At 34.5% G+C, this 22296-nt stretch overlaps 1 non-coding gene across 1 annotated transcript; it reads left to right on the forward strand.

The window, feature by feature from the left end:
- The first annotated feature begins 6370 nt into the window (after positions 1 to 6370).
- Positions 6371 to 6474, forward strand: LOC116561290. Its single transcript, XR_004273380.1, has one exon. It is a non-coding gene; the product is annotated as a small nucleolar RNA U13 (small nucleolar RNA).
- The last annotated feature ends 15822 nt before the right edge of the window (positions 6475 to 22296 follow it).

The following is a 22296-nucleotide window of genomic DNA, read 5'->3' on the forward strand; positions in this document are numbered from 1 at the left end:
ATGGGAAAATATCCTATGCTCATAGATAGGAAGAATCAATATTGTGAAAATAGCCATACTGCCCAAAGTAATTTGTATATTCAATGCTATCCCCATTAAGCTACCATTGACTTTCTTCACAGAATTAGAAAAAAACTATTTTAAACTTTATATGAAACCAAGAAGAGCCTGCATATCCAAGGCTGGAGGCATCATGCTACCTGACTTCAAACAATACTACAAGGCTACAGTAACCCAAACAGCATGGTGCTGATACCAAAACAGAGATATACACCAATGGAACAGAACACAGGCCTCAGAAGTAACACCATACACTACACCCACCTGATCTTTGACAAACCTGACAAAAACAAGCAACGGGGAAAGGATTCCTTATTTAATAAATGGTGTCGGGAAAACTGGCTGGCCATATACAGGCAGCTGAAATTGGATCCCTTCCTTATACTTTATATAAAAATTAACTCCAGATGGATTAAAGACTTAAATGTAAGACCCAAAACCATAAATACCCTAGAAGAACCTAGGCAATATCATTCAGGACATCATAACATCTTTAAATAAACATTAGATTATATTTTAACCAAATAAACAAAAAGAGAGGAAAGAGTAAAAAAGAACAGTAGGGTAAAAAGTTCAAGAATTGTAAAATTTTCTGTATTAACCATATTCTTTCATCTCTCTGGATTTGATTTTACTTGACCTCACACACAGGCACACACAAATAACAAAGGTCCTCTCTTTCTTCATCTTTCTCTCCCTCCTTCCCTTTCTCTTATTTACTGTTGAATATGAAAAAGGAGTAAAGAGACAGGTATATTTGAATCAATATAAATTAATTTATGACACAGATTTACTGTATTACCTTTCTTATTTCTAGTTGAAAAATAAAATATTTGTAACAAGTTCAGAAATTATGCAGGTGCAGCCTCCCATCCTCTCCACTTGCAATGTACAACACAACAGAGTCATGTACCATTTACTCATCTTTTCTTGACCTGAACCAGGTCTTTGAGACAATCACTCTCAATTCACCAAGGGCAGGAAAGATTCTTAATGTTCTGGAAATTGATACTTAATTAATAATTTATCAAAGTGAGAACCCTTTGAATTTACTTTAAAAATGACTGTGTTGACTACAAATGACAGAGACTTGGTTAACACATGCAGTAAAAAACAAATACATTGGTTCTCTTGATTGGGTGGATCTCATGGTTGCTACCAGATCTAAAGAACTGCTGCAAGTTCCTGAACCTCGAGACTAGAACCAGGATCTAGTCAGTTACCAAAGGTTTCAGACACATATCTCTTAGCATGTCAATTTTTGCAGAAATAAGAGTTTCTTTTTAAATGTCTACATAACCACCCCAAGGAAACAGATTCTGGTCTTGCTTGGGTCTATGGCCTTCCTCTAGAGCATTAATGATTTTCCAAAGCATGAGATACTACAAGTGTCTGAGTCTAAAACACACATCTATACCTATAGTCAGAAGGCTGGATCTCTGATTAGAAGAGGAAAAACGGGATTAAAAAAAAAAGGCACGTAACAGTCAAATGCAATAGCTACCTTGTGATCCTTGGGACATTCATTAGAATATGAAATCCGATTTGTTGTGCCAAATTACTTTAAAAAATTTTTCTATAATGTGTATTATAAACATTTTCACAAGTTAGTCTCTAAACAGTCCAGATATTTGCATTTTCAGAAAAAAATGCTATATTTTACTTCAGTGCTAATATGATGAGCTGAATATCCTTAGTTATTTAGTACTACATACATCTGTAATTTTAAACCATCATACTGATAAAGGAAAGAGAAAGCTCTGGGGAGTCTAATTAATTGCATAAATAGGAGAATAAAAAAAATCTGTACCAGGGAGTGCAAAATTAAAGATAATGAAAAGAGTGCTGAATGAAGATTTAATTTAATCTCATTATAGTTTCTTAAATTTGTCAATTAAACAAACCACATCAAAAAATTGAGCTAAGGAAAAATGGACTAATCAATAAAGAAAGAAACTTAAAAGAGCATAAATTAATAGCCTAGTTTCTTTCCAAAATCAGAAGCCACAACACTGAATCTCATCTCATTTTTGTCAATAGTTGTTTATGAGTAATTTGAAAAACTATACAAGATTGTTACCATAGAGGTAAATAAATGGGCTGAAATCCTGAATAATCAGTAGTACCTTTTATTATTAAATTTATAAATATGTTTTGGATATCTTCTGCAAGATCAGAGAATGACTGGATATGCATATGTATATTTAACTGATTGTTCCCAATCTGAAAAATGGCAATCAATCTTTATATTCTTGAAATAAAGTCATTTCATGAAAATTCATAAATGATATACAGTTGTGTAAGGCCAAATATGATTATATAAATATTCAGCTTTTTGAATTTAACATGAGTTGTTTACACTGCTATTTAGATTATTTAACTTCTAATCTCCCATACAAATGCCAAAACTTTAACCTTTTCTGTCTGAACAAGATATAGCATGAAAATCCAGATAATTCGTATATTTACCACAAACTTATCAGCAAGTTGGTTGATATTCCCATTGAAAAATAAGATTGCTTATGTTTATATGGTCTAAGATATGATAAGAAATTGTTAGGCGGTAACTGTGCCTGTCATTTTCAAAGGATTTTAAGGCATAAATGTTTTATAATAGAACATTTATTATAGCTATTAACATATTTTGCCAATAAGAAGTTGAAGGCTTAGAAGCAACCTATAATCAACAGAGCCGGAATTAAATCAAGTGTGTTTGACCTCAAAGCTCACTGTATCATTTACTGTACTAAATTTTCTTCTAATTATACATTTATACTCATGGGAAAAATTATTTTCCTAACATTTATTTCCTTTTCTCTGAGATGATCAGACATCTGTATGAACTGCAATGTGACAGAGAGCAACTCCTTTCAGACAAAATATACTTCTTTCTTAATTGTCAGTCTTGTCCATGTGACTTGCCTTGATCCACAGACTGTGAACATGTGTGGTGCATGTTATGTCTAAGCAGAAACTTTAAGGAACACTGGAAGTTTCTACCACCTAATCTTTTCTCTCTGCCTCAGGTACAGCATTAAGCAGAAACAAAATATGGTTTGCTCCTCTTGCCTGATACCAAGTGAAAAGAAATGTGCAGCAAATAAACAGACATATGTTTGTTGATATGAATTATTGAAATTTCAGGTTTTATGTTATTTCAAATATTTATGAACAGAGCATTTATTATCATTCTAACAATTATGACGTAAATGTTGTCATAGTAGCATATTACACTTCCCATTTTAAACATAAGATTTTATGTGGTGAAAGCTCTTGGCATTCATGATTCACTATTGGTAGGAAGCTCTGATACTGTGCATCTTGGGAGCATAAAGACAAATGGCACATATCAAGGACAGAGGCAAAAGGTAGAAAAATGCTGGATGGCTGGGTGCGGTGGCTTACATCTGTAATCCCAGCACTTTGGGATGCCGAGGTGTGCAAATCACAAGGTCAGGAGATAGAGATCATCCTAATATGGTAAAACCCCATCTCTACTAAAAATACAAAAAATTAGCTGGGCTTGGTGGCAAGAACTTGTAGTCCCAGCTACTCGGGAAGCTGAGTATCACTTGACCCAGGAAGCGGGAAGCAGAGGTCGCAGTGAGCCAAGATCACACCACTGCACTCCAGCCTGGGTGACAAGATAGATACTTCATCTCAAAAACAAAAGAAAAAAGAAAAATTCTGGATACCCCATAAGCTGTTGTGTCACCATTCCAGGTCTGGATTAAAAATCTGACATCTTCTAATGTGATGAAAATAAACACTGTACTTGTCTAAGTCATTATAGTTAGGTTTCTGTTATGCAGCCTATAACATATGTGAAACTATAGACCTGCAAATTCAGACTTCTTTCCAGCTCAAGGAAATTTTCTTGTATTGTTTGCTTACTCTTTTCCTGCTATTCCCTTTTCTCCATCAGAACTTATTAGTCACATTCAGCCTCTTAGATCTATTGTGTAAGTCATTCAGCTTGTTTACTTATCTGTTCTTTGAGATATTTCTTGCATCTGATTTTCTCGGTTATTCAATTCAGCATTCAATCCTGATCATCCACTCTTTTAATTCATAAACTGAATTTTCTAAATTTGACTATGCTCCCAGAACACTTTATAATGTTGCAGCCAGAACTTTTGGCCAGGCGTAGTGACTCACAGCCTTAATTCCAACACTTTGGGAGGCTGAGATCAGGATTGTTTAAGGCCAGGAGTTTGAGACCAGCCTAGACAATATGGCAAGACCCTATCTCTACAAAAAACTAAAACCTAAAAAATAACCAGGCATGGTGGCATGCATCTGTCATCCTAGTGACTCAGGAGGCTGAGGCAAAAGGATCACTTGAGCCCAGGAGGTCGAATCTGCTGTGAGCCAAGATCATGCCACTGCACTCCAGACTGTGTGAAAAAGCAAAACCCTGTCTTTAAAATAAATAAATAAAATTTAAAAATTAAAAATAAAGAACTTTTAAGTGCTTGAGTGTTTGGTTTGTTTTTTAATCCAAGATTTTGATAACTTCCCCCTACTAATTCTGCATTACTGGGTATGTGTTTTGATTATTCAGTCTGTTTCTTTTTTATTTATGTGAGGAGCCTATCAAAAGAGCAGATTTTTATGCATTTATGTATGCACTTTTATATGTATTTATGAACTTATGTGTTGGATATATTGGGACTCATGTCTAAATGTCAGACAAAATCAAAAGGACTGGCCACACTGTGCATTTGTGAACTAAGGGCAAAGTGCTAGCCTCTGCTTAGGGCCCTTGCAGTTTATCTTTCCCCTTGTGGGCCTTTCTATACTTTCCTGTTTTATATGTAATGAAGACAAACATGCTTTTTCCCTTCTGGCATTTTGAAAAGACCCAGCTTGCACTTTTAGTAACTTTCTAGCATTCTGACACTCACGAAAGGCTATGGCATTATGCCCAGATTTCACTAATTCCCCCACAAAAAGCTCCTGGCAAGAGGCTCTTTCTTCCATTAAGGCCTCTGGACTTTTTGATCTTATTGCAGGAAATTTCTTGTCCCCCACATCACTCTTTAAAGGGACTTCTACAAACTTCAAGGCCTCAGTCACCCCTAATAGCCTGCAAGTGGACTCTCCTAAGTCCACTGGGCTCAGGAGAGACAAAATAACATAAGTACGGCTGGGGAGTGGAGGAGAGCCATATTCAGGCTCCAAATTCCCAGAATTTCCTTTATTTGTGTTAAGATGAGAAGGTATTTTGTGTGTAATTTTTTATTATTGCCATGGCAAATTACTACAAACTGACCAGCTCAAAGTGACATAAATATATTATTACATAATATCTGTAGGTCAAAACTCTAAGAGACAGAAATCAAGTTTTTGCAAGGCTGCTTTCCCTGCTGGAACCTCTAAGGAAATATCTGCTTCTCAGCCTATTCAGGCTATTGGCTGAATTTCATTTCTTGAGGTTGTAGAACTCTGGTTCTCATTTCTTTTCTGTCATCTGGGAGCAAATGTTTGCTCCCAGGGATTGTCTCCATTTATGTGCATGCTTTCCATTTACCCCTTCCAGTTTGGCCAAGTCAAGCCTCTCTTATACTTCTAAATTACTCCATCATTTTTTCTACTACACTCCTCCCTTTAAGGATTTACATGATTAGACTGGACCAACTGGATAATACAGTATAATCATCTTATTTTAAAGTCTATAACCTTATTTACATTTGAAAATCCATTCTAGTTCATCTAATATGCAAATACATTTTAGGGATCAGGGTATAGACATTTTTTGAGAGCCACTCTGCTTAATACAGTATATTTGAATATTGTTGAGATTACCTATTTTATATAAAGTTGTCAAATATAAAGGAGAGAGATGATTATTTATCCTTTCTAAGGCAACAATAATGAATAGTATCCTAAATACAAGTGAGTTAACTGACATAGAGGAGAAAGAGGAGTTCTTATAAAGTTATAGGAAGGAAGAATGAATGGATGGTAAAAGTAGAGTGAAAAGGATAAAAAAAGGTCCAAGATGGTGGAGGTGAGCAATAGAGTCTTAAGCTTCAGTGAGAATAAATAAAATGAAAATTAGAAGTTTTACTTGATTTAGAAAGTTGATGCCCTTGAATACCATGTAAAGGGGTGTTTGTTCAGATTGGAGAAAAGCAACAGAAAACAGATTGCAAAGGATTAAGAAATTAATGAGAAACTGATCATGGGTATATCTCATAGGTTTTAGTGGTTTTGGATTGAAAATGCAAGGAAAAAACATGTAGCTGGAGCTAGAGTGTCATGCAATTAAGGGACCCAGGTTGAAGGTAGTTAAGCATCCTGAGAGATCTTTTTGTAGTTCATAAGTGTGATGACTGGGTTTTCAGGCTTATGTGTGAGATATCCCTTCCTCGAACCTTATTATGCTATCAGCACATTATCTAGCTGACATTATAAAAAGAAAGAGAATTCTGATAATATTTTCATGTTTGGATATGGAGTAAGAGAGAAAAATACACATCAAAAATTACTGTCAGATTTCTGTTGCTCATAGAGTGGATGGTGTTACCAAGGATTCACCAGGAAAACGGGAAGAGAACACCACAGTTGCAGAAAGAGGATTAATTTGATGTTATGCTTTGTTTCGTAGATTACTAGTTACTGTGCCAATATTTATGTTTCCATTCAATCTTACTTGCAGCCCCATAATTTTATGCTAATAAACAACATAGTTGGCCAAAAAAAAAAAAAAACCACTATATTTTTTCAGCTTCCTTGGCAGCTAGAGATGACCAACGGATGTAAGCAGATGTCATTTCACTGGGCTTCCCAATTTTACCCCTTCTTCATATATGAAATGTGAAGAAAATAGCTGTAGCATCAGTGACTTTCTTGGATCGTGTGGAATCTTGAATATGAACTACTTCAATTTGGACACATGAAAAATATAAACAAAAAAATGATTAAGATCATTTCTCTCAAAGTTCAGAACCAAGAGTGGAGAGAAAGATGGAAAGGAGTTTCTTTCATAAAGCAAAATAAGGATTTGCTAGATGAGCTAATTGAGAAACTTACATCATTCTCAGAGGAGAAGATCTTTATTATTTCTGGTATTGGGTTGTGATAATTATGCACCCGTAAATTCATGTGTTTCTCATTGTCCTTTTTTCAAATATGACTTTTTATGGTGGTTAACCTAATCCTACTTTATTCCATATACTACTGGCTGTGTCAGAGAAGAAATGTGTCCCTTAGTTTAAAATTTACTAGGTCAATAGTAACCTAATCTACACCCACAGAATGGGATGATAGGCACAGAAATTCTGGTTCATGAGTTAGATTTAGTACTCTGATGGAATCAGGGATTTGTCTCCCTACAAGGGTAGATTACCCAATATATGAAATGGAGGGTGTGTATGAGCAGGCGTGTGATGAAAGAGCCAAAATGTGGTAGAATTTTCCTTTTATACTCATTCTTCGATTCTTTTTCAGTAATAGAAACTTCTCAAATAACTTAATCTATACTGATAAAAGAAAGAGAAAAGACACTTCAAAACAAGGAAAATATCTTTATATCATGGCAGAGCTTATTGAAACAAAGTAAATCCAATTTTGTAATTTTGTATTGTTAATGAAGACTATTTTAGAGGCAGCCTAATAATACCAACATTATGCTTGAGTCTCTTTTGGCCCTTGCTTTTGCATCAATTGCTTTCTCTCAAAAGTATAAAATATTTTGTCAACTATTACAGTTTTTAACAGCTTGGGTTTTCAAACCAACTTAGCAAATTTAACTAACAGTTTTAATTTCTTCTTCTTTTTTTTTCTTTTGGTTCAGAGACACAGAAACCTCAAACATTTACTTACTGTTATGTATGATTATATTTTTCTGCGATTATCATCAGGATTTTTCATGATTGTTCAATTTTAATGCCACTGCTTTCAAATCTTTAAAAAAACTGAATAAGAAAAAAATAATGGTTCTATCATGGTAGAGTGGTCAAATTACTATGAGTAACAAACTTATTCAAAAGTATGCTTTTCTCACCAAAATTAAGAATAACTTTGTTACAAATTTTGGATTAATAAGTTTTGAACCATCTAACTTTTTAATGTTTCCATGTGCAGTTTTGTCTCTTATATAATGTAGACAATTCATCAAGTAACTTTCTCTAATTTTCAAAACAAAACAAATGACAACCCTTAAAATGTGGCCATTTTATTTCTAATTTTGACATGAATGCTTAAGTTTTACAGTATTAAACATATAAGAAGAAAGTATGAGAGACTGTGTTTACTTAAATACACATTAATGTATAAATTTAGTTCTATTGATATTATTTTCATACAATTAAAAAATAAACTTTAGCAACCGACCACTAATCAAGTTGAAATGTTAAAGTTCTTGAAATTGTTTATCTTCTAGAATCCCTGAACAGCAGTTTTTCATCATAACAGATAAAATATTACACTGTTTTCATAACAGCCATATTTTTCTTGTACCCTTTTATAAATTTTTCCAATTCTTTCCAAATTTCTATAAAATCTCAGACATAACATTGTAATGCCTATTTGACCAAATATATTTTCCTTAATCTATTAATTGAAGTCCACAGAAAAGGTGAAGTGGGTTGCTGGCGGTGATAGAAGAGGAAGGAATTTGGCAAGAATTTAATTTTTTTAAAAATAATCATATATTCTTCAACTTGCTGGGGAACAACTTTCCATGAGTTCCTTGAATTTCTGCATGTCTTGCAAGTGAGGCACTAACTGCTATATTTATAAGCACTTTCAGCACTGGAAAACAGAAATAGGATTTCTCTTCAGAGGAAAGTGCAGGAATGCTTATTGCCTAGTACAAAGACTCAGGTTCTTAAACTTTGGGTTCTTAAACTTTGGGTTCTTAATCACATATCCCACTATGTAGATATGTATGTGAGACTATCTACATTACCTCCTAAAATAGCAGTAAAAAAAAAAAAATGGACATGAGTATACTGATGCTCATATTATTTTCCGGGCCACGAGTAATAAAGTCCTTCACCTTTGATTCAGGAGTCTTATGTTCCTGCCAAAATCCAGGAACAGTGTTTGATCAAATCTAAATTCAGAATATAATGCCAGCAAGTGGTACAGGCATGTGTCTATTCAGGATGCTGGTTATGCCCAGGATCAGAGCTGTACTAGCTTAGATTTCTGGCAAAATATTAGCTGATAAAACTAGAATAAAGAGAGATAGGGTGATGGGTTTAAACACCAATTTCTAATGTGTGAAAAAAACAAAAACAACACATATAAGTTCATAAAAAAAAACTGACAAATTGTTAAAATAAAAATTTTAAATATAAATATTTTATATTATATATTTAACATACATTAAATATCTCTATACATATTATATGAATTAATAAAAATTAATCTATGAATAAATTATATTAACACCAATACGTTATAATAAACATTATATTAATAAATTAATTAATAGATTATATATATAAATATATAATCTGCCTTTTTAGGGAGACAAACTCCTATTTCCATCAGAGCACTAACTCTAACTCATGAACCAGAATTTTTGTCTACCATTCCATTCTCTGGGGGTGCACTTGGCTATTTTTGGTCTGGTAAATTTTATCTGAAAGACACATTTCTTCTCTGACAGAGCCTGTGGGGTTTGAGAGTAAAGTAGGAATAGGTTAATCACCATAAATATATACATATGTTATATATTTATTTAAATATTAATAATTTAAGTTGAGCTTTATTCAGTATTTGATTGTTATGTGAGTTGAGGAAATTCCTAGTATTTGCCCTCCTGTTTCTCTTTTTTATATAATTCCTGTACCATTAGAGTCCTGATTCTGATAGCTAAAACCTGTAGTCAAGAGCCCATCTTAGTATTCACAGCACAGCTGTCTATGACATGCGAAGACTTTCGACAAAGGAAGAACCAGCAGTGCAGCGGACTTGTATTGGTGACTGGAGGGGCAAAGCAAACACTAAGTTGCATATGCTAGTTATTATATATGTTCTATATGACGAAGGCCTTCTAATGTACAGTTTCACTGATTTGTAGCAATATATATACTTTTAAAAAATATATTTTCTATTATTACTTTTAACACAGGTAATTTGTAAATCAGTAAGTCATTCAAAGAAAATAAAGGTTTTATTAAAGGTCTCACATACAGACACATGTATTTTTATGACAATGGCATCTTCAAGACATCCTTATTATTATACTCTTATACAGCTTGAAGATGGTCATTAAATTAGCAAGAATTGCCTATATTATGGCTGCTCTTTGAAAAGAATCCCCTTGAGGAATGTTAGGTTACTACTTGGGAAAGATATCCAGACAGCTTCATGGCTCTTAGATGATGATGTATATTAGCTGCTACATCTGATATACCTGACCTCAAAATTTTAATGATCTTCTAATTTCTGAACAAAATATTAAGATGTTCTGTGTTGCAAATTACAAGTACCTATACTGTAATATATAATAGCAATTTTATGTAGTTACAAAGCTTCCAAAATCTGTTTTTAGTTTCTTTTTTATTATAATGTTCTAATTAATAAATACCATTTAAAAAATTACTCTATTCTGTTTCTACAAATATATTTTACCTTTGTGCAATGAAATGACTATACCTCATTTGTTCATGATTCCTTGAGCCATTAATCTTAATGCTGTACTTCAGACAAGTTTAAGGCATTATTGACTGGTACATTATCACATTTCTTTATTTTGTAGATGGTAATTATCTCCAAACTTTTGAACTAGTTAAAAAATTCAGGTTTAAAAATATTTTTACTCCCCTAATTACTTAAATTGATTTTCAAAAATTATGGTAAAGTTTACAGGATAAAAGTTCAGTTCTCCTAGAAGGTTTGCTCTATAATTTAGGCAATAACTTTATTAATAAAAGTAGGTAATTAAATAGTGATGATGAAAATAAATATCAGGCATAGGCAAGGACTTCATGACTAAAACACTGAAAGCATTGGCAACAAAAGCCAAAATAGACAAATAGGACCTAATTAAACTCCAGAGCTTCTGTACAGCAAAAGAAGCAATCATTAGAGTGAACCAGCAACCAACAGAATAGGAAAAAAATTTTGCAGTCTACCCATCTGACAAAGGGCTAATATCCAGAGTCTGCAAAGAACTACAACAGATTTACAAGAAAAAACAAACCCATCCAAAAGTGGGCAAAGGATATGAGCAGACACTTTTCAAAAGAAGACATATATGAGGCGAATAAACATATGACAAAATGCTCATCATCACTGATTATTAGAGAAATGCAAATCAAAACCACATTGAGATACCACCTCATGCCAGTTAGAATGTAGATCATTAGAAAATCTGGAGACAACAGATAGTGGAGTGGATATGGTGAAATAGGAACACTTTTACACTGTTGGTGGGAGTGTAAACTAGTTCAACCACTGTGGAAGACAGTGTGGCACTTCCTCAAGGACCTAGGAACAGAAACTCTATTTGACCCAGCAATCCCATTACTGGGTATATACCCAAAGAACTATAAATCATTATATTATAAAGACACATGCACACGTACGTTCATAGTGGCACTGTTTACAATAGCAAAGACTTGGAACCAACCCAAATGCCCATCGACAATAGACTGGACAAGGAAAATGTGACACATATACACCATGGAATACGATACAGCCATAAAAAATGATGAGTTCGTGTCCTTTGTAGGGACATGGATGAATCTGGAAACCATAATTCTCAACAAACTGACACAAGAACAGAAAATCAAACACTAAATGTTCTCACTCATAGGTGGGTGTTGAACAATGAGAACACACAGACACAGGGAAGGGAGCATCACACACTGGGGTCTGTTGGAGGGGCCAAGGGAGGGACAGTGAGGGGAGGGGGGGGGGAGGTCAGAGAGGGACAACATGGGGAGAAATGCCAGATGTAGGTGACGGGGGGATAGAGGCAGCAAACCACATTGCCATGTGTGTGCCTATACAACAATCCTCCATGATCTGCACATGTACCTCAGAACCTAAAGTACAATAAAAATAAATAAATAGACAGATATCATGCCAAACTTAAAATTTCATTTGTAATGCTAAATGAAAGAAGTTGCTAAGGAAGATAAAAAACCCACTTAATAATGTGCAAAATAGAATCTATCTTTATAAATAATTTTTATAATAATGAAATATAAACATTTTTACTACACTTAGAAGACTACTGGTAAATCATTTTTTTTTGGGTATGGTGGTTCATACTTGTTATCCCAACACTCTCAGATGCTGAGGTTTGGGGATCGCTTGAGGGCAGGAGACTGAGACCAGCCTGGGCAACAGAGCAAGATCCACCCCTACACACACACACACACACACACACACACACACACACACACACACACATTTAATTAGCTGGGAATGGTTGTACAGACTTTTAGTCCCAGCTACTTGGGATCTGAGGCAGGGGGATCACTTGAGCTCAGGAGTTTAAGGCTGCAATGAGGTATGATTGCACCACTGCACTCCATCCTGGGCAACAGAGCAAGACCCTATCTCTAAATAAAATATTTTTTATTTTTAAAATTTGATACATAATTATCTGTATTTAAGGGATACATGTAATATTTTAATACATGCATCAATGTGTAATTATAAAATCCAATTATTTAGGATACCCATCTGTTCAAACATTTATCATTTTGTTGTGTTGGGAACTTCCAAACATCTTTTAGCTATTTTTAAACATACAATAAATTATTGTTAACTGTAGTTATACTAGTGGGCTATCAAACAATAAAATTTATTCCTCCCATCTAACTGTATGTTTGCACCCATCAACCAATCCCTCTTCATCCCTTCCTCAACCCTTTCCAGCCTCTGATAACTATTATTCTGCTCTCTACTCCAAGAGGTCAAATATTTTAGCTTCCATATGTGAATGAGAATATAAAATATTTTGTCTGTCTGTGCCTGGCTTATTTTAATTTACATAACCTTCTCCAGTTCCATACATGTTGATGAAAATGACTTGATTTTTTTTATGGAAGAAGAGTATTTTCGTGTGTGTGTGTGTGTGTGTGTGTGTGTGCGTGTGTGAGTGTGTGTGTATTTTTCATTCATTATTCTGTGGATGATTTGTAGGTCAATTCCATCTCTTGGTTATTGTAAATACTGCTTCAGTAAACATGGAGATGCAGGTATCCCTGATATGCTGATTTCCTTTCCTTTGAATAAATACCCAGTAGTGGAATTACTTGATTGCATGAAATCCACCTTGCAAAAAATTGTTTTAATTTTTTTAATAAACCTCCATAATTTTCCATAATGACTGTACTAATTTACATTCCTACCAACAGTGTACAAGAGTTTTCTTTTCTCCACCTCCTTGTTAGCATCTGTTATTTGTCTTTTTCTAATAATTCTAATAGGATTTAGGTGATATCTCATTTGAGATTTATTTCCATTTCGTTAATGATTGGTGATAGTGAGCATTTTCTTGTGTACCTAATGGCCATCTACAAGTCCTCTTTTGAAAAATGTCTACTCGGATCCTTTGCACACTGTTTAATGGAATTGTTTTTGTTTTGTTTTTGGTGTTGCATTGTTTGAGTTCCTTGAGTATTCTGAATATCGGTTCCATATCAGATAAATAGTTTGCAAGTATTTTCTGTCAATCTATAGGTAATCTCTCCATTCTGTTGATTGTTCTCTTTGCTGTACAGAAGCTTTGCATTCAATGTACTGTAGTCCTATCCATTACTTTTATTGCCTATGTTTTAGCCAAAAAATTTTTGCTTAGAGCAGTTTTTTCAAGCTTGTCTGCTATGTTTTTTTCTAATGGTATTTAAGTTTTCGGTCTTACACTTAATTCTTTAAGAGATTTTGAGTTGGACCTTTTAGATGGTGAGATACAGGGGTCTAGTTTCATCCTTCTGCATATGGATATTCAGTTTTCGCAGTACCATTTATCGAAGAAACTGCCGTTTCCCCACTGAATGTTTGTGAGTCCTTTGTCAAAATTCAGTTGGCTGTAAATATGTGGCTTCATTTCTGGGTTGTTTCTTCTGTTCCATTGTACTGTGTGTGTTCTTTTATGCTAGTACCATGCTGCTTTGGTTACTATATTTCCAGAGTATTGGTTTGTTTTTATGCTAGTACCATCTTGCTTTTGCTGCTATAGTTCTGTAGTATATTCTGAAGTCAGATAGTGTGATGCCTCCAGTTTTGTTCTTTTTGGTTCAATATTACTTCAACTATTTAGAGTCTTTCGTGGTTCCCTACAAATTTTAAGATTATTGCTGAGTGCAGTGCCTCACGCCTGTAATCCCAGCACATTCGGAGGCTGAGGTGGGCAGATTAAATGAGGTCGGAAGTTTGAGATAGGCCTGCCCAACATGGCGAAACCCCGTTTCTACTAAAAATACAAAAAATTAGCTGGGCATGGTGGCGCGTGCCTGTAATCCCAGCTACTCAGGAGGCTGAGGCAGGAGAATTGCCTGAACCCAGGAGGCGGAGGTTGCGGTGAGCCGAGATCGCGCCATTGCACTCCAGCCTGGGTAACATGAGTGAAACTCCATCTCAAAAAAAAAAAAAAAAAAAAATTAACAAGGGGCAATGGCAGGTGCCTGTAATCCCAGCTACTAGGGAGGCTGAGGCAGGAGAGTTGCTTGAACCCGGAAGGCAGAAGTTGCAGTGAGCCAAGATTGAGCCATTGCGCTCCAGCCTGGGCGACAAGAAAGAAACTCTGTCTTAAAAAATAATAATAATATTATTGTTTCTATTTCTGTGATGTATGTCATCAGTTTTTTTAGTGGGGATTGCATCAAATGTGTATATTATTTTAGGGAAACATTAATTCTTTCAGTACATGAGCATGGGATGTATTTTCCTTTGCGTCCAATTTCTTTCATCAGTGCTTTTTAATTTTTTAAATAAAAGTCTCCCACTTTTTTGGTTAAGCGTATTAGAGGTATTCTATTTTTCTTGTAGCTGCTTTAAATGAGATTTCATTTTTATTTTAAGCTAATTTATAATTGGTATATAGAAACATTACTGATTTTTTCTAGAGTGTTTTTGCATGACATCTGCAATGAAGGATAAGTTGGATTTCTCTTTTCCAATTTGAACGTCTTTTATTTTCTTCTCTTGCCTCATTGCTCTAGCTAGGATGTCCAGTACTATGTTGAATAGGAGTGGTGAAAATGAGGACCTCTGTTCAAGTTCTTAGAGTAAAAACTTTCAGCTTTTCCCTGTTTCATAAGATATAAAAAAGCTGGGATTTTATCAAATATGGTCTTTATTATGTTGAGGTTTGTGCCTTCTATGCCTAATTTGTTCAGTGTTTTTATAACAAAGGTGTGGTGAATTGTATCAAATGCTCTTTTCTGTGTCTATTTAAATAATTACACAACATTTGACCTTCATTCTGTTGATATGACATATCACATTTATTGATTTGTGTAGATTGAACAATCCTTGCATACGTGGGATCACACCACTTGATCACAGTGTATTAACTTTTGGATGTGTTGTTGAATTTGGGCCATTATTTTCTTGAGGACTTTTGCATCTATGTTCCTTAGGGATATCAGTCTGTATTTTTATTGTTGTGTCTTTCTCTGGTTTTGGTAGTAGGCCTCATAGAAGGAGTTAGGAAGTATTCACTCCTATTTGTGTTTTTGGAATTGTTTGAGAACAACTGGTGTTCTTCACAAGTTTGGTAGAGTTTATCAGTAAAGTCATCTGGTCCTGAGCTTTTCTTTCTTGAGAGACTTTTTTATTATTGATTCAATCTTATACATACTATTAGTCTGTTAAGGATTTCTATTTCTTTTTAGTTCAATCTTGGTACACTGTAATTCTTCAGGAATTTGTTTGTTTTCTCTAGGTTTTTAAATTTGTTAGCATATAGTTAAGCATAAGAGCCTCCAATGATCATTCGCATTGATGTAGTATCAGTTTTAGAATTTCCTTTTTCTTTTCTTATTTCAGTTATTTGGGTCTTCTTTAATTATTTATCAGTGTATCCAGAAGTTTATAATTTTTTTATTTTCAAAAAAGTTTGGTTTTTTAATCAATTTTTTCTCTGTCTTTTGTTTCATTCTGCTCCATTCTTTTTATTTCCTTTCTTCTACTAATTTTGAATTGTTATTAATTTTCTAGTTTCTGAGGTCCATCTTTAGAGTATTTAAAACTTTTTTACGTTTTGATACAGTTTTCATTCCTACAGACATTCCTCTTAGCATTGTCTGTGCTGTTTTCCATAGTTTTTGGTATATTTCCATTTTCACTGGTTTTAGGTTGCTTTTTAAAAAAATTTCTCCTTAATGTATTTGTTAACCCAATGGTCATTCATAAGCATGTTTTTTTTTTAATTTTTGATTTATTTGTATATGCTCAAAGTTCCTCTTTTCTTTGATTTCTACTTTTAATCCATTGTAGTTTGACAATATACTTGATATAGTTTTCATTTTCTAAAAAAAACTGTTGAGACTTATTTTGTGGCCTAATATATGGTCTATCCTGGATAATGTTCCATGTCTTGATGAGAAAATGTGTATTTTGTAGTTATTGGTTGAAATGTTCTGTAAATGTCTGTTAGGTCTATTTGGTTTAAGATGCAATTTAAATCCATGTTTCTTCCTTCATTTTCTGTCTAGATAATTTGTTTAATGCTGAGAGTGTCATGGTGAAGTCACCAACTATTATTGTATTAGAGTCTATTTTTCCGAATAGATCTATTAATATTTGCTTTATATATCTGTGTGCCCCAGTACTGAGTGCATATATATCTAAAATTGTTATACTTCTTGCTGAATTGATATTTTTATCATAACACAATGACCATGTCTATTTTTATTATTTTTGATTTAAAGTCTATTATACCTAAATATAGCTACTCCTGCTCACTTTTAGTTTCCATTTGCAAGGGATGCTTTTCATTTCTTGATGCTCATATGCATCTAGGTAAAGTGACTTTCTTGTAGGCAGTGTTTATAGTATTTTTATATTCAGCCAGTCTTTTAATTGGGGAATTTAATGTGTCTGCATTTAAGATTATTAATAGGCATGAATACATTCCTGTCATTTTGTTAATTGATTCCTGGTTGTTTTGTATATCCTTTGTTCCTTTCTTCCTTTCTTATTGTTTATCATTTCATTTTAATGGTTTACTGTAGTGGTGATCTTTAACTCCTTTCTTTTCCCTATTTGTGTATCTGCTCTATGAGTGAATTTTATTATGTATTTTCATGATGGTATTAATAGATATCATCTTTTTACTTCCTAATGTAAGACTCTTATGTATTTCTTGTAGAGTCAATGTAGTGGTGAGGAATTATCTCTGTTTTTGCTTAAGAACAATTTAGTTCTCCTATATTTTTTAAGGGTAGCTTTGCTGTGAATAATATTCTTGGTTGACAGTTTTTTATCTTTTAAATACTTTGACTATATCATACCATTCTTTCATTCTCTGTATGGTTTTTGCTGAAAATTATGCTGTTAGTCTTATGATAATTCCTGAGGTTCATGTGTAACTTGACAGCTTTCCTGTTTTTAAAATTCTCTCTTTGCCTTTGGCTTTTGAAAGTTTGACCATAATGTGCTTTGAAGAAGACATTTTTGCATTGAATCTATTTGATGATGCTTGAATATCCTGTATTTAGATGGTTATATCTCTTGCAAGAGTGGGGAAGCATTCTGGTATTTTTCCATTAGCTTTTCTATGACTTCATCTCTTCTTCTCCAACTCTCAAAATTCAAATATTTAGTCACTGTATAGTGTCCTGTTTGTCATGTAGTCCTTATTTCTTCTGTTTTGTTCTTTATTCTGTCTTATTGGTTTATTCAAAAAAAAACTGTCTTTAAGTTCAGACATTCTCTCTTCTGCCTGATCTAGTTTACTGTTGAAGTTCTCAATTCTATGTTTTATTTCATTCATTGAATTATTCAATTCTAGGATTTCTGTTTTGTTCTTTTTCATGAGAACTAACAATCACCGAATTTCTCATTCAGATCATGAATTGTTTTCCTACTTTATTGTAATATTCATCTGTGTTAGCTTGTATCTAATTGAGTTTCTTTAATATCATTATTTTGAACTTTCAGTTATTTTATAGATTTCCTTTCTAATTGAATCTATTACTGAAAGCTTGTTGTGCTCCTATTATGTTTCTTTGCTTTCTTACTTTTCTTGTGTTCTTACATTGATGTCTGCACATTTGGTGTAACAAACATTTACTCCAATTTTGTGGATTGACTTTTCTGGGAAATACACTTTTCTATAGATGTATCTATTCTGTTGATTGAACAGGGTGCTTTGGCTTTGGTTTTAGGTAGGTTTAGTACAGTAGTCTTTGTATGATTTGTTTTGCTGTAATCAGTTTAGCAGTATCTGAGTTTCCCAGTAGCATGGGCTGTAGTTGTTAATGGAGGTTGTGGTGAGGCTTTGCTGGGGGTGATAGGTGAGCTAGAGAAAGCAGAAGATAGAATATCTGAACTTAAACACAGGTCTTTTGAAATAACTCAATCAGAACAAAAAACAAAGAAACAAAAAAAAGATTAAAAGTGAGGAAAGTCTATGTGACATATATCATATCATACAGTCAAATTCAAATAGACCAACTATTTGAATTTTGAGAGATCCAGAAGAAGAAGAGATGGGCAAAGTCACTGAAAACCTATTTAACAAAGTAACAGTGGCTATGGCAGGCAGGCATACTGGTCCTCGGGCTCTCAGGTGACTTAAGTGGGCTCTGTTGGTGGAAAACCTGGGCAGGCCCATTCTTGGGCCTCCAGACAGCTTGCTAAAGTGCCAGTAGTGACAGCGATGGACTGTGTGGAAGGGCAGGTCCTTGAACTCCTGGGAAGAATGCATAGCAGTGGCAGTGGCAGTAGCATAAGCAGGTCAGCCCTCTGACCCCTGAGTAACATGTGTCAGTGCCACTGGTGGCAGTGGCAAGCTGGGCACTCTAATCCCCAGGTTCCCAGTCATACATGCAAGAGGATAATGGTGGTGATGGTAGCTGGAGACTGAGAAAACCAGTCCACAGGTGCCAGAGAGGGATGGGTGGGCACTGGCAACAGGTAGGGTGGGTATCTCCAGGCCTCTGGACAATGCATGTGAATGGCAGTGGAACACAGGCAAGCCTATCCTGAGGCCCCCAGGAGGCATGCTGCTAATGGTGCTGGGTGGGATATGTCAATCCTCCGGCCCCAAATGATGCAGACATTGGCAGTAGTGGTAGTAGAGAGGGCAGACCTGCTCTCACAGTCCAGATAGTGGATCAGGTGCTGGTAGCAGTGGGCAGGGAAGACTGAATCACAGGCCATCCCCAGACAATATGTTTGGGCACCAACAGCAGTGGTCAGTGGAAGAGGTCTGTTGTCAACTCCTGAATGGCATGCATAGGTGCCAACAATTGCACATAGAATGGATCAAGCCTCAGGCCCCTGAAAACCTGAGAGGGTGCCACAGATGATGACTTCAGGTAGTATAGAGCTGACCTCAGGCCGCCTGTTGGTGCACACAGATGCCAGCTGCAATGGGCAGCGTGGGCCTGTCTTCAGGCTCCCAGTTAGCACAATGGGCAACAGCTACCAAGGAAACAATTTTTTATGTTCAGCAACAGACATTACTAACAGACTATGCCACAATAAGATAATACAAACAACAGTTTTATCAATTAAATGAATGTTTATTAACTTTCAGAATTCATTCTACTTTTAAATCATGCAATGTATTTTTGCTATAAAAGAACAATTCAATTTATATATAAGAAATTAAATTCAGACACTCAAATTAAAAAAATATTTATCCTTTTGAAAGTGTATATACTTTATGATCATTCCTTATAGTTGTGTTTTTCAGTGTTAGTGAGAGGAACATTCTGAGAAAATTGATAATAAACAAGTTCATCAGGGCACTTGATAAAGGAGTTGGTAGTAATAAATATGTTCTTATAACTAACATAGGATATACACTAAAAAGCATATTAACCTAAATATGTTATACTAACATACTATTACAATCTTTAATAATTTTAATACTCTAAAATCCCAATTCTCATCTAGCTTTTGTACATGTAAAGTAGGTAGAAGAAATATATTTCTGGAGCTCAAGAACACTATTTCAGCCTTAGTAAGAATTCAGAGTCTTTAGTTTATTGTTTATACCTGAAAAAAAAAAAAAAAAAAAAAAAAGTCCGGCTAAAGAAAATGAGCCTGTGTTAACAGTAGCTGGAAAAACACAAGAAAAAGAGAATATCAGAGAAAGATTCTTGGAGACTTGTAACATTTAGAGAATGTATGAGATAAATGTATAAACATAAAGTAAAGAATGTAAAAGACACTAGCTGGAAAATGTAACTAAAACAAACTTGATAAATTTTCACAATACCTTTTAGTTTGTACTAATCTTTTAATTATAACTATTAAGACTTGTATGTCTTACCCACCCAAATAACCTAAGTGGTATTTTAGGCACTACTGCAAGTCTAATAGAAAGGATTATGTTATAGAAGCAGAAATAACTTTCAATATCCTTCAAAGTGTACCACATGAGCAATGACAGAGCCCAATTTTCTCATCAATTGCTTGAAATAAAAATAACCTATGTGGTTCTTTGTGATATGAAAATTATTTCACAAATTTGTCATTTCTGCATCTATGAAGGTATGCATAGGAAAACAAACTTGAAATCCCTTTAAAGGAATACAGAGGGCTAGAAAATGATTTATTGTTTATATCCAATATAAGCTTATTTTGTAACTGTATATTTTCTCAGAAATGTTTGGGAATTTTTATTCTTTTCTATCATGTTTTTAAGAAATTCTGTCCAGATAAATATGTAGAGTTTACATTAAAAACAGACATAATATTTTTCATAATCCTTAATGGATTAAGTTGAGTTTGTATTGAGCTGCAGGAGAATCTATTGAATAGCTTAAGGGAAGGTCATCTGAATTATCCAGGTAGAAGTAGAAGGCATTAGAGTAGTTGTACACTTTGGCCAGACTTTCGGCAGGAAGAAAGAAGCAGAGAAAGAGAAACAATATAGAAACTGTAGAATAGTAGCAGTTGACTAGGTAACAAATTGATCTCCAAGAAAATAGAGTTAAATGTCTCCATCTTGCCCTTGCAAAAAGACTTCTACTGTAAAGCACAGATTTATAATGAGAAAACATACTTCAAATGATTCTGATTATGTCCATCTTGTGGGAAGATTTGGGGATATGCTAGGGATGTGATTATGCCTCAGGCACAGGTAACTTTGAGCCGGCTGTGCTCCAGAACAGTCTACTCCCAGTGTAGATTGTATGAGCCTGCATCACTGTGATGAGCATCACTCAGTAGACTGCTAGAACCGTAGAATTCCAGGCCCCACCTTGGCCTCCTGAATCAAGATCCATAATTTAACAAGATCTCAGGAAGATTTGTATGCCAATTATAGTCTGAGAAGCACTGCTCTAGAGAGTATCTGCAACTGCTAATTGCTTCTCCCACTAACACTCATCAATTCAGAGTGAACAATAAATCCTATAGTTACTTTTGGCATTAATGCCTGTGAGTCAACCAAGACCAGAGAGAGGCATAAGCTCCCTAGGCTGGTGCCCTGAGAATTGGCTGGTTCCCAGCAATCTAAGCACTCGATGCCTACAGGTGATTCTCCCTGTCCTTTCACCACCTTCAGGGGGTGACGCAATAAAACCTTAACAGAATAGAATTCTTGACTTCATTGGGCAATATAAAAATGTCTAAGCATTTCCTAAGGAAACACTACAGGCTTACACAAACGAAAATGTTTCATTTTCAGTAGAAAATAATGGCTAATGGAGCATTTTCTTTAGAGATCAAGAAAAATGTTATTAATATATTTATATGAATCACATGAATAAATATGTTAGTATATTATTTAGCATGTCCTGGTTCTAAATAGAAATATCCTATTAATGTTTAATGCTCAGTGAATGAAAATAATTCATAACTAAGCTGTTTAACGTGTCATTTTCTGCTTGCAAGTCTTAAGTAAGTTTGTACATGTTATAGTAAAAGATCTTGTCAGAACTTCTTATTTCCTGGAGAGCTAGCAAAAGATAATAAATGCACTTACAGAAAAGTTTTAAACCCTAGTAATTGTTTTCAATAAAATGTCTTTCTACTTAATCCACCATACTCATTAAAGCAAGGCTTCCATATTGAGAGCCCAGAAATCAATCGAAGTACATTCTCCATAATCAATTGCACCCAATGGGATATTAT

The sequence above is a fragment of the Sapajus apella genome, unplaced genomic scaffold, assembly GCF_009761245.1.
Source record: "Sapajus apella isolate SASKATOON/1434 unplaced genomic scaffold, GSC_monkey_1.0 scaffold28, whole genome shotgun sequence".
Classification (NCBI taxonomy): domain Eukaryota; kingdom Metazoa; phylum Chordata; class Mammalia; order Primates; family Cebidae; genus Sapajus; species Sapajus apella.